Raw genomic sequence first — 12,630 nt, 5'->3', positions numbered from 1 at the left:
AACCATGCATACCTTACAGATGTACCCACTAGTTAAAAATAAATTGAAATACACCACAGCCCCCGAAGAAGAAAAAAAAACAAAAAAAATAAAATTTCTACGAGACAACACATGTTGAGTGAATGCGAGCGGCTTTCCCTTTGATTTGATATATGCATTTAATTTCTACGAGACAACACATGTTGAGTGAATGCGAGCGGCTTTCCCTTTGATTTGATATATGCATTAAATGCTTGTGCGTCAGTTTCTTCAAGAGCATTAAGGATTCCGTAATGCTTTTGTGGACCTGAAAATTTATTCCAATTTATTTTACACTTCTATTTAATATGTTTGTCATCTGTAAATAACGTTCAAAGCACACAGCATTTTCAGCTCGGTATTTATGTCGGAATACGATTGGTCAGGTAAGAATTTTTTTTTGTCTGAAATAGAAAAATGTTTAGTTTAAACAAAGTTTAAATTTTCTGTTCATGGCAGACATAGTTATTTACTGTTTCTCAACAGAATGTAAGTCCAGAAAACTTCAATTTAAGTGGCTAGAAAGAGGAAACAGAGCCACTTTCACGGAAATCAAATTACAAAAACCATAGGTTTTCATTTAACATTAAAAAAGCGAGAAAAAATCTTGCAGAGCGCTTGAGGTGTGGTAAATTTAGAGGGCTGGTAGTAACTCTGCAAATTGCTTCTATTTTTTTGTGTGAAATGACGTCAACGGTGCAGAGATTGCTGAAATATGATATTCCATGATTTCTTCATAGTAAGGTCTGTAATTTTTTCATATTCTAGAGCCGAGACCATCTGAAAAACATATAGAAGCTTGAAATATTTTCCATTTGTATGGCATCATGCAAAATATAGTATCTGCTTTGTGCTAAAGAACAGGCTGGCTGCAATTCTGTAAATATAAAGAGCAAAAGTAGCTTGGCTGTGTCAGAACTTAAAAATGATGGCGTATTTTAGGGGTCGAAATTTTGGGAGATGAATGCGTGACAGTCAAATTGTTCGCTAACACGGCAAGATATGCATTTATGTGGAAAAAATCCTGCCGTACCTAAAATTATTATAAGCTTTCTTACACGTATACTCTTGTTGTCTTGTCATAATTGTACGCCAAATATTAAAGAGTGAGTTTTCGTCTATATATGTACTTGGAGTCATTGTATAAGCAGAAAAGTTACCGAGTTTGGATGTTTGAATCTTTTTGCGATCTCTGGGATAATGTTGAAAGTTACCGAGTTTGGATGTTTGAATCTTTTTGCGATCTCTGGGATAATGTTGACTGTGCAGGTAACTTTAAATTTGACAGTTGTTAATTAATTTTAAAATGTTTATTTAAAGTTTCAATTTGGTGTAGATGAGGGTTTATTTTTGGTTATTTTATTTATCAGGGTTCAAATCTTTTTTGAAAAGGTTTTTTTCTATTTAAAAGACAAAAAATTATAATGTTAAATTCTTACTAATTTTGAACAAATCTTTGCAAAATATTCTGACAAGAAATTTATAACATTAAATTCCTACTATTTTTAAGATTTTTTTTGAATTTCCAAAAGAAATCTTCTTCCCTTTTCAGATAGACTGAAAAAAAAGATTATATATTAAATTTTTACTAATTTAAAAATAAAAATGTTTGATTTCCTGCTCATTATTGCAGTACTTTTTGCGTTGTGACCTGACATTAATATAGATAAATCGTGTGCAGGCTTTGAAATAAAGAGTTAGCAGTACAAAGGATGCTTTTCTGGGCTGCATAAAGGTCAGTCAATCCAACCTATCTTAACAGTAGAATTAATGCAAACTGGCAGTCTGCAAAAAATAAGCAACAATTTGTGCAGCTGGGCAGCTTGAACTCTGAAAACTACTTAATTAATATTACTTTCAATGAAAATGTTGTTCGTTAATTTGATCGTGTTAGTTTAAGATATTCTGAACTTCTTCATTCAAATTTCAGACTTCCTTGCAATTAGGCTTTGACTCAAAATCAGATTTTTGCCCTGTTCAAATCTGTCATTCAAATAGTAGTTTATTTAATTAGTAAGTTGGGTTTTACAGAGTGGTAAAGTTTGAAGTCTATTTAAATAGAAGTTTTGATTGGTTGAAAGGATAAAACTGGGGGTTTGTCATTCAAATAGAAGTTTATTTAATTAGTAAGTTGGGTTTTACAGAGTGGTAAAGTTTGAAGTCTATTTAAATAGAAGTTTTGATTCGTTGAAAGGATAAAACTGGGGGTTTCGCTTTTTTCTTCTAGTGTTTTTTATTTCTTTAAATCATTTGTCTTCTCTGGAGCGGGCCAGAAGTTTTAATTGGAAGGAAAAGTTCTCCACAAAGTGTTTTAGGCTAAACTAATAATGCCTCTTGGCTAGATAAAACTTAGCTTTTATTTATTTAATTTTTTCACTGTTTATTTGTGTTTAATATTAATATCTCGCCTGTAAATAATTTAATAAGTATTCTTTATTTGTTTGTAATATATAAAGAATTGGAGGATAGAAAAAATATTTTATAAATACATTTAAAAGGTATATAAATTATTTCTATAATTTAAATGTTATATAAATTAAGGAGTTTAATTTAAAAAATTGATTGAGGTAAATTAATTGAGATAAATATGAGTCATATGTAAAAAATGTCAATGAGATGGATTGAGGTTTTGCATATCTTGAAAATAAGTAGAAAATGAAATATATTTGATGTCATCTTCTTATAATTGATGAATTGAAATATAAGAGCAAAAACAAGTGAAATATGAGTGTTAAAGAATTCAATCTTATTTAAGGATGAGATCCCCTTAGCGTTTTCATTGGTAGATACTGTGGTTTGCTTGGTCTTTGGAATTTGGTCATGTATATAAATCCATAAATAAGGGGGCAAATATCAAAACCATTAATTTTTACCTTATTTTCTATGATAGTATAAAATCTAAGGCATCCCATTCATCTTCTAGCATATAACTGGTTTGTTGTTATTGTCTTCTTTCGGCTTTGATACTTTAATGAATTGTGTTTGAGGCACAATAGTGCTTTGTGAGTATATTTGACAAAAGCATAATGAATCTTCATTGACATTGCTTGTGCATATCATTCAATGCAAATTTTAATCATTGATGAAGGGTTAATGAAATTTCCCCCATCCCCCATGATTTGTATCTATGGATGTTCTAGAGGATGTTATATGTTTATTTGATAGTTATCAAATGACATAAAGAATTGGTTTTAATTAATACCAATGTTAATGACAGTGATAATATCTGAGGATTTTTAATGTAACCTAAGCTTATGCAAGAAATCTTGCTACATATATTCAAACATGAATTATTATTAATTAAGTCACATTTGATAGTTGTTTTTCCATACCTATTCACAACATCTTAAAGAAAATGATACTTAATGATTGATGTATGTAGAAGCTCCTTAGAGTAAAAATAGTAGTAATATCATTATTGTCAATAAACTTCTAAAGTTGTTGCTACTTGTGTGAGCTTAGTATTATATTTAAGAATGACATTGCCTAAATCTTATTGTAAGATATCTCTATATATTTAGGATGTATGAATCAGTTCTCATAGGGATATCTTAGCTTATGTAAGTTTTGTAGCTGTTCAATGATGTTGCATTCTTTATATGCTTGGGTTGATATCATTGATATAGGAGGTAGATTGAGATTTGAAAGGGATAAAGATTTTTGGTTGGATATGTCCTTTTGACCTCTTGTCATATACATTTATACTCATTTTTGAGATACATGATCTATATACAATTGGCCACTTTGAATACTTAAAATTTTCTCCATAAAGAATCAAGTGTTCCAAGGTTTGGTTGCTTGCGTGCCGGGAGTTCTATAATGAAGAATTATTTGCTTCTTGTGGGAAAAATAATTTGGATATATGTTTAGTTATTTGGAACATTGAGGGTTTTTGGAAATATGAGTTAGATGCTACATTTAAGACAACATGGAGTGGATATATCTTTGACAAGTGGTTTAGGTTTAGAGAAAAAATTGTGTTAAATTTCACAATAAGATCAATCAAACTAGGACTTGGAAGATTTTTTAATGTAGTATGTAATTATTTGAGTCATGTTTATATCACGAGGTAAGGGAGAGATGCTTGAGGAGTTATATGGAAATATAATGATGGTGTAGTATTAGAGTTATTTGAAGTGTTCGCAATAGGCACAAAGGGATGGTCAATAGTGGTTGAAACATTTGAACAAGCACTCAACTGATTTTAACTATATCCATTAATAAATTTTCAAAATAACGATAGTCAAAAAAACATAACATATTATAGTATTGTGAAGCATGTTTCAATTTTTTTTCTAAATTCAATAAAGAAGAGGATGCAACCATGTATATGCACATAATATATAGCATGAAGCTAATGATGAAGGGGAAATAGATAGTAAGCATGACACAATTATTGTGATACAATCATTTCCGAACACATCAACATATGTAAATTGTCACAAGGATGTGATAAGTTTGGATTTAGGTTACCAAACGATGGACAAATAATTTTTATTCATGAATCATGTGTTGTGCATATGCTTCTATCATTCATACAAGTTTTGGACAATCCATATAGAGTGAATATAATTCAAATCCCTATGAATTTGAAAGATCCCAAGATGTGGCAGATTTAGAACCATAAAGGAAAAGAAGGATGATCTAGGGTTAATTCTTAGGTGATGTAAGAAAATACAGGATCATCAAAATGTAGAGAAAATAAATCATTGATCCAATTCCCTACAATATGCAATGTATTCTAGAAGTTATAATTTAGATCTAATTCAAATTACAAAGATTGCAAGTAATTAGATCTAAAATCAATAACAAAATGCAAATCTTATTAGAGGAGACATTTAGATGTTTCATTTTTTTATTAAGAGTAAAAAGAGGTTTTAAAAGGACATCATTTCTTTACAGTTAAGAACCAAAAGAATTAAAAAACTAACTTGGAACAACTAAGTAACAACTTTGAAACCAGAGCCTCAACAAGGGGCAATAGATGTAGAACAATAAGTTTAAAAGAATATTAACACTGTCATATATAGACCTTAATAATTAAGTTAGCATTCTCCCCATCCTCTCGAAGGGTCTTGAGGGTCTTCAATTGATTCGCCATGAGCTCATCTCTTGCTTTGGTGCTACGGCCAACATTAGCTTTTATCTCTTGTGGGTTGATGTTATTTTATAGCAATTTGATGCAAATAGTATTTTGAATGGTAGTGGGAATGTGGTACACCAATTTTTTCAATTTTATTTTGGTTGGGAGAAACCACCCTATCATCTTACGTGATAATTTTTTCTTTGAGCCTATTCATCTCTTAGTCTTCTCCCACTGATTAGATAACATCTTCTCTATCTACCTAGGAGTCAGGTTTTAGGTGCCAGGTCTTCTAATCATTAGGAGTTTAAAGTTGAGTTTATTGATTAGATAAAATCCTCTCTATCTATCTAGGAGTCAGGTTCTCCTTGCCAAGTCTTTTAATCATCAAGGAGGTTTTAAAGTTGGGTTTATTGAATCCACCATGAAACCATCTAAAATTTTCTTGTGGGTGGTGAATTCGTTGTGCATTTCCACTAATTTTTGCCCAATCATTGTACAAGCTAAAATCGCATTTGAATGGACGATGAAGGGTAGGATGGGTCAAAGATAAAGCATTCCTCAATTCTATTAGTTTCTTTAAGTAATAGAAATCGCACCTTTTTCCTTTTGAACCCCTTTACACTCCGCTTGAGAATTAGAGACATGCTAAGGTTCTAAACCTCTTTACTCTTCGCTTGAGAATTAGAGACATGTTAAAGCTCTTCCTCTTCTTGGTAGTTGGATTCCTCAATGCAAAGAACATATTTCTTCTTTTTGCAACTACTAGAAGAATTGCCTTTAGTCGAATTCTTCTCCCAAATGGTACACAAACTAGATGGGGAAGGGCCAAACTCTTGAGAATGTGAAGTCCAACAGTCATCTTACCTTTCCTTTCCTCTGTTTCTTCATTTCTTTGTTTTCCCTTCATATTTAAAGAGTTAAACATTTGTATAAAAAAATGAGTGCAGATTATGTATTGTGTGAGAAACAATGAATAAAGATATTGCCTTGCTTTCTTGTGGATGTAGCCTTTAATGGTAAACCATGTAATTCATGGCGTTATGTGTCTATTTTTTATTGTCTTTATTTTAGTTTTGCCGTTTGTTGTTATTTAAATTGCTCTTCAAACGCAGAGCTTGGGTGAAGTTGTAGAATTTTTTTTTGAATAAATTGAGGAAATATGGAAGAAGCAGATGAATGGACAATTGAAATTTTTTTTCGTCAAATATTCAAAATGTGGAAGCTACAATTGGAAGCTTTGCTGGTATAAGAAGATCTTGCAATAATGCTAGAAGGAAAGGCAAAGAAGTTGACTGTGATGTTCGATGAGTGGGAGAAATTGGACAAGAAGGCTGTGGTGACCATAATTTTTCCCCCCTCCAGCAATGTGCTGTTTAATGTTGCAACCGAAAATAACAAAAGGATTGTGGGAAAAGTTGTTTGATATGTATGAGATGGCTTTAGCATCAAATAAAGTTTTTCTCATGAAGAAATTGTACAACTTGAAGATGAAGGAAGGAGGTAATGTGTCCAACCATTTAAATGAATTTTACAAATTGAATTTAAATCAAGGCCATTTTGTTATTGTGCTTTCTACTCCATAGTTGGGAAGGAGTTGTGATGGCTATTGACAACTTGATATCTGACAAGAAGGCAAGTGCATTAAAATTTGATGATGTTGTGGCGACTCTTCTTAGTGAAGATATGAGGAGGAAGAATCAAGGAACTTCATCAAGAGATGCTTTGATAATTGGCAATAGGGGGGAGCACAAGAGAGAAAGATCAAAATCAAATAGGAGTTTAAAGTCAAGAGGCAGAGATAGTGGCTGTTAATATTGTGGCAAGTAAGGCGACATCAAAAGAAAGTTGAAAATCAGCCAAAAGAAAATGAAGCAAATGCAGCATATGAAGAAGATGCAGGTGCTCTTATTCTAACTACGAGAGAATCTACAACAGATGTTTGGGTGTTGGATTTTAGGAGAATCTACAACAGATGTTTGGGTGTTGGATTTTAGGGGCATCTTTTCATGCCACTTCATGCAGGGAGTTATTCAAAAACATTGAAAGCGGTAATTGGTAAGGTTTATCTTGTTAATAATAAATCTTGTGATATTATTGTCAAAGGGGATATTTTGTTGAAACAAACAAATGGAAATAGTTGGCTGCTAAGGGATGTAAGATTTGTCCCTTGACTCAAAACAAACTTGATTACAGCTGGGCAATTAGATTCTCAGGGTTATAGAGCCGCTTTCGGATCAAGCAGATGGAAAGTAACAAAAGGAGCCTTGGTAATTGCTGGGGGAAGCAAGTTAGACGCTTTGTATGTGCTAGAGTCACACGGAAGTGGGCTGCGAAGGCAATTGCGGACAGTGACTCCAAGCTTTGGCACAAGAGGCTTGGTCACATGAGCAAGCAAGGCCTTGAGATTTTGCACAACGCAAATCAATTTTTGGGGCTGCAATCAATAGATTAGCATTGTATATATGACAAACAAAAGAGAATTAACTTCTCTACCAAAAAATGTGACCAAAAGACGCAATCGTTGGAGCTAGTGAATTCGGTTATCTTTGGTCCTATGTAAGTAACTTAGATTGGTGGGTGTAATTATTTTGATATTTTTCTGGATGATTATATCTTAAATAAGAAGATTGAATTGTTTGATAAACTAGTTGTTGAAAACCTATTCAACAAAATTAAGTGTTTGAAAATGGATAATGGTGGTGAATTCTATTCCATAGAATTTGATCAATTTTGTGTAGAGAATGGTATTAAAATTGTTTTCACCACAAGAAATCAATGCCGTAGAGAGTTTGAAGAAGACAATTATGGAGAGAACTGGTAGCATGCTCTCATGTGCAGGTTAGGGAAAAGAATTTTGGGTGAGAATTATTAGAGATGCCCTGTTGGCCTAGGGATCCCCTGCTTCTGTGATGGTGTTCGAAGGGGCCAGTATAGAAAATACACTTAGGCCAGTGTTTTTGGCGCAGGTATATCTGGCAGGAATGCAAATGACACCCGTGGCAGTGCCATCTAGGGAGGGCTCTTGCTCCAATGCTAGCGCCTCAAAGAAGCCAAAGCAGCAAGTGCATGACACGAAAAGCATCTTAACTCTTGGTGGAACTTCTGCAACCTATGGAAATGCAGATGGCAGTACAATTATTGCTGCATGCCCCGAGGGCATAGACATCAAACTTTTCCAAGGAGTGACTGGAAAATTCTTTGGAGTTTTGGACACAAATTAATTGAAAAACAACATGGCTGCTCTTTGACCAAATGGATGTTTTGCGGCTTTTGCTTTTTTTATTGCAAATATCAAGGTGTGGGAACTCGTTTATGTGAAGGGTGGCGTAGTCAAAGAGACAGTGAATGTGATGCAGTTGAAAGGTCATGAGTGCAGTGACGACTTTGCGTCACGTCCGATTCAGAAATAATTCTTACTGTATCTAAGGATAGAGAAATGTTAGTTATAGCAGATCCAAGTGGGTTCTTAGTTGTCAATAGAAAGGGCCCCGCAATTTTTGCCCTAAGACCCAGAAGCAATAGGTCTTATTCTGGGCATGAAGAGGATTTTCTTATCTATGATCATAAGGAGAGAAATAGCAGGATGGTTCTAAGTCGTTGAGAAATTCACGAGGATATAAAACTAAGAATAAAGAGCAAGTCACTCTTACAATGTAAGCTCTTGTTGCCAGTAAACAATTTGGATAAAACAACATTTTGTTCTCCATCGTTGCAAATGCCTGTACTCAAGTTTTCCCTAAGAATCCACATAATTTCATTATGAAAAATGTGCGAGTTACTAAAATTGGTGGGGGGAGGACTGCCTGACTGCAGTATGGTACTCAAAAGTGATGCTATTCACACCAAGCATCTCGATAGAGTCAAGCTTGCGGTGATTGGTGGAGGTGAGGATACATCAGCTATAGAAATTAAGAGTACTATCATGATTCAGAATGACTCGAACATAACTTTGAAGAAGACTCATCTGAAGTGTTCTTGAATAGAATTTGGTCTCAAGTCTTGCGCTTGGTTAAAATGTAATGCTAAGAGATGAAACTTGGGGTTGTTTGTGTGGGATTTCAAGGGGAAGATTGTAGAGAATGTGAAGTACAACGATCATATGACCATTCCTTTCATCAGTCTCTTCATTTCTTTGCTGTCTCAGAATATTTGAATAGTCTCTTCATTTTTTCGCTATCTCAAAATATTTGAAAAGTTAAAATATTTGTATAAAAGAATGAGTGTAGATTATATATTATGTATCTATTTTTTATGTCTTTATTTTAATTTTGTTGTTTATTGCTAAACACAAACAGAGGGAGGGGGCATTGGAGCAACAATAAACGAAGGGAGGGGCATTGGAGTAACCATAATTTCTAATGGATTTAAAATTTTTGAGCAAGGTTAGGCGGGGATTGAGTAGGGGATAATGCTATTGCTCAGGGGGGTTATAGACAATGGTGTGGCTGAACAGTAGGGGGACAAAGCTGACACCTTGTTTGAACTCTAGAATCGAGTACTCAGGGATGGTAGTAATGGAAAGTTGATAAGCTGCAGATCAATTCCCTAATAAGGGCACGTCAAGGAAGACCCCAAGAAGCCATTGTGAGATCCGCTTCAGTTATTCTCCATTTCTCAAGAACAAAGACAGGGCCTCTTTTTATTCCTATTTGTCTAAAGATTTTAATGCCATCGGTAGAGAGATCGGTCATGTATGCAATGAGCTCCTCAAACCGAGTTCCGAGCAAAATCAATGGGCATTGTGGGGTCATGACCCTTGATTCTCTTAAAGTATCTATCAAACCCTCTTTCTCAAGATTTTCCACGAAGTAGCATTTTGTTTTATTGATTCATTTGAATTGGGCTCCAATCGGTTCGTGTTCCCCCATGACAATTATGAATTAAGCCTTGCTTGTGTGTTTTGTTGCGATTGTTGATTTTTACTCTTCGATCTGTTAATGTGAGACGATAAATAAAATGAAACTCCAATTTGATTATGGCCTGATATTCAAATGATATGTAAGATTTGCCAATGAAATTGTTGGCTTTACGGGTTGTTTTATGCCAGGTAGCTTGGTCCTAGTCATAGACATCTCAGTGATCTATCTTGTTCATACATTAATGCCTTATGTGGCTATTGATTTGCTGGATCTGCATCATTTAACTTTTAAATTTTTTTGAAATTCTTGTCATGCTAAGAATAGTGTGCCTTTGCTTGTAGTCAAAAGGTAAGTGACCTTGTCCTGTTTTGACGATAAGTCAAGCCCATAGGAGGAAGTACAAATTCAAAGCCAAGCCATGCATGAGACGATGACACAGTTGTGTAATGTGTCTTGTAATGAAATCTTTTCATGTACATTATGTTATTAGATGCTCATGGAATCAAATAAAATTGCAATGGCATTTTAAGGCTATGGTATGCAATCTATTCCAAAGCCTAGGCCATGTCATGTGACATAGGTCTAGGTGGGGAAGTACGAGGAATGGTAGTTGGTCTAGAATTTAGACCAAGGGAACTATAGTAATGGATGGCTGGTGGGTTTAAGGTTAAGTATTGTTTAGTGCAGCATCAAATAGATTGAATTAAAGGTTACAATAATATATTTATGACATCTTGACACAATGATATAACGCAGAAGCGTGATATATAATAGAGAGTGAATTCAAAGATGTATGATAATTGCCTCTAAAGTCAGATCAATATATGACTAACATTAAGAGAATTCTAAGCAAGTGGTTGTGGTAGCTAAAGGGGTGAGTTGGTAGGCTCAAAAGGGAGATAGTTGGGAGTAGCTCAAAGCATGGGTTGGCATTTATGGGTTGTTTTTAGCTTCTTAGCTTTCTCTCTTATGTTGATTGTGTTTAAGTGACGATTTGTTAAATTGTTTCTCTTGGTTTATAATAGTTTTGACTTGTGATTTGGTTTGGAATCACTCTAAAATATCATCTAATTCAATGATCGTAGTAATTTTACACCTTATCCACAAGAAAAAGTGATAAATATTAACTTTTAATAGTTGAATTGGATGATAGTTAAAAATACCTCTTTGATATATTATTGTATGGCCTGCTAAACTTTGTTTTTCTATAACATTTTATATTCATGCTTGCATCCCTTTTGTAATATGATTTTCCCCTTTAAATATCCCACTATATTATTTTAAATAATACTAAGGAAATCTTGGATATATATCTGTGTGTGTATACATAGATGTGTATGTATATATATACATACATATATACATACATGTATGTATATATATATGTATATATAAATATATATACGCACACAAAGTAGAAATGAAATTTAATCTTTACAATATCAAATAAAATAATGTAGTTGAATTCTAATATAAACATTTTAATTTGACTTATTGTAAAAAAGTATCTCCTATTTATCAATGGATGAGTAGTATTGGGATGAGTTGATCTCCTAGGAAGTCTTGATACAATGAATGTTAAGTGGACCATGCATTCTCATAGAAATGAGTTCATGAGAATTATTGTAATGAAAATATGGGCTAATGAATTTGATTAAAAAACTTTGCAATCAAATTTTACTATAAATATCATAATACTAGATAAAATCCAACCATAAATTTATTACTAATTAAATTTGGACCATGCAACTGATTCGACATTTTACTAATAGATTTTATTTTACATCATAATTATTCAATAATTATTCTATTTTATTTAGTGTGTAGAGTCTACATGTTTTAAAAAACTAAAAGTGTAAGATAACTATTAAGTAAATAAAGAAAATAATTTTTAAATAAATAAAATAATCCTCACAATATATATTAAAACTAAAAATGACCCACATACATTTGAATTTGAAAAATTAAAATAATAAATTATCTCTCTAGTAAACTAGTATAAACATCTCAAATATATTTATCTTAAAAACGATGAGATATCATTTTGATCATATTTATATAATTTAAAAAAAAAAAGGAGATATCATTTTAAGTTATTTTATTTACTTAATAACTATTTTCGTGACAACTCCATATTCCCCTCGAGAATGGAGTCGTGGAGAGGATGAATAGGATGTTGATGGAGAGGGCTAGGAGTATGCTAAGTGGAGCTGGCCTTGAATAAAATTTTTAGGCTAAAGCTATTGCTAATGTTTGCTATTTGGTTAACAGATCTCCTACATCAACGTTTTTTGAGAAGGCACCTTGGAGATGTGGTTAGGTGCCCTCATTGAGACATCTTTGTGTGTTTGGTTGCGAGCCATATGCTCATGTGCCAAGGGAGAAAATATATAAGTTGAGAACAAGGTAGTTAAGTGTATCTCCATTAGCTATGGTGTTAATGTGAAAGGGTACAAGATTTGTGATCTAATGGCTAAAAAGGTTCTATATGGTAGAAATGTTATTTTTAGAGAGATGAAAGCTTCCTTGGTGATTTGCAACCAAAAAAAGAAAGAAACATGTCGTTCAACTTCCTCTTGATCTTAAGAAAGTTGAACTAGAAACCCATGATGGACCCAATAATGAGGATATCTCTAGTAACTCTAAAAATTAAGAAGAAGAACCTCA

General features: G+C 33.2%; 1 long non-coding RNA gene across 1 annotated transcript in view; it reads left to right on the top strand.

Moving 5' to 3' along the window:
- Positions 1-234: 234 nt before the first annotated feature.
- LOC131038695 (uncharacterized) overlaps positions 235-12,630 on the top strand; it is a 111,286-nt gene continuing 98,890 nt past the window's right edge. The window contains exons 1-2 of the long non-coding RNA XR_009104540.2: positions 235-404; positions 1,700-1,753. This is a non-coding gene — a long non-coding RNA (uncharacterized LOC131038695). The remainder of the gene's footprint in view (positions 405-1,699; positions 1,754-12,630) is intronic.

Source organism: Cryptomeria japonica, chromosome 9 (assembly GCF_030272615.1).
Source record: "Cryptomeria japonica chromosome 9, Sugi_1.0, whole genome shotgun sequence".
Lineage (NCBI taxonomy): Eukaryota > Viridiplantae > Streptophyta > Pinopsida > Cupressales > Cupressaceae > Cryptomeria > Cryptomeria japonica.
Note: the sequence above shows the minus strand (reverse complement) of the source record. Positions and strands in the feature narration are given on the sequence as shown.